Source organism: Primulina huaijiensis, chromosome 4 (assembly GCF_012295235.1).
Source record: "Primulina huaijiensis isolate GDHJ02 chromosome 4, ASM1229523v2, whole genome shotgun sequence".
Lineage (NCBI taxonomy): Eukaryota > Viridiplantae > Streptophyta > Magnoliopsida > Lamiales > Gesneriaceae > Primulina > Primulina huaijiensis.
Window position 1 is genome coordinate 4,384,324 of NC_133309.1, and position 1,263 is coordinate 4,385,586.

Below are 1,263 nucleotides of genomic sequence, written 5' to 3' on the forward strand. Positions count from 1 at the left end.
TTGTACTCTATCTTTGACAATCTTCCTAACATATTTAATTCTTTCACGTAATACATATTTGTTCATAATTTTATTTTCTGAATTGTGATAAATTTTCATATATTTTTACCAAGTTTTGTGATAGATATGGTCAAAACACTTAAGCTAAGTAAAACTGTAATTCTATTTATACCACTTTCACATGTTGCTCAATTTGACCTCAATTGTGAGAAAAATTTTAACTCATACTTTTCATCAATATTGTGGACATTGAAATCAAATTTATACATGTTTAAGAATCATCTCATTCTCATTTTTCAAGCCAAAGTTATTATTGTTTTACCGAACCTGTAGAAATAACAAAAATAATACAATTATACAACACATATAACTTTTTTTTATACAAAGAGTGGGTCTTATGTGAGACCGTCTCACGGATCTTAATCTGTGAGTCAACCCTACCAATATTCACAATAAAAAGTAATACTCTTAGCATAAAAAGTAATACTTTTTCATGGATGACCCAAATAAGAGATCCGTCTCACATATATGACCCGTGAGACCGTCTCACACAAGTTTTTGCCTTATACAAATTATTATAAAAACTTATAAAACTTAAATATTTAGTATACTTTAAACTATAAAATAATGTACAAAAAATTTAATAAATATACATTTCTTTGTTTTAATCGGTTGTTCACCAACAAAATTTCTTTTCTTACCTTTGTTGTTGGATTCTCGATGTTTACTTTTGCAACCATCTTATTTGTTTTGACGTCCGTATAACGTTTGTCTTCCTCTATCTTTGACAATCTTCCTAACATATTTGATTCTTTCACGTAAAACATATTTGTTCATAATTGTATTTTCTGAATTTTGGTAAATTTTCATATTGTTTTACCAAGTTTTGTGATAGATATGGTCAAAACACTTAAGCTAAGTAAAACTGTAATTCTATTTATACCACTTTCACATGTTGCTCAATTTGACCTCAATTGTGAGAAAAATTTTAACTCATACTTTTCATCAATATTGTGGACATTGAAATCAAATTTATACATGTTTAAGAATCATCTCATTCTCATTTTTCTAGCCAAAGTTATTATTGTTTTACCGAACCTGTATAAATAACAAAAATAATACAATTATACAACACATATAACTTTTTTTTATACAAATTATTATAAAAACTTATAAAACTTAAATATTTAGTATACTTTAAACTATAAAATAATGTACACAAAATTTAATAAATATACATTTCTTTGTATTAATCAGTTGTTC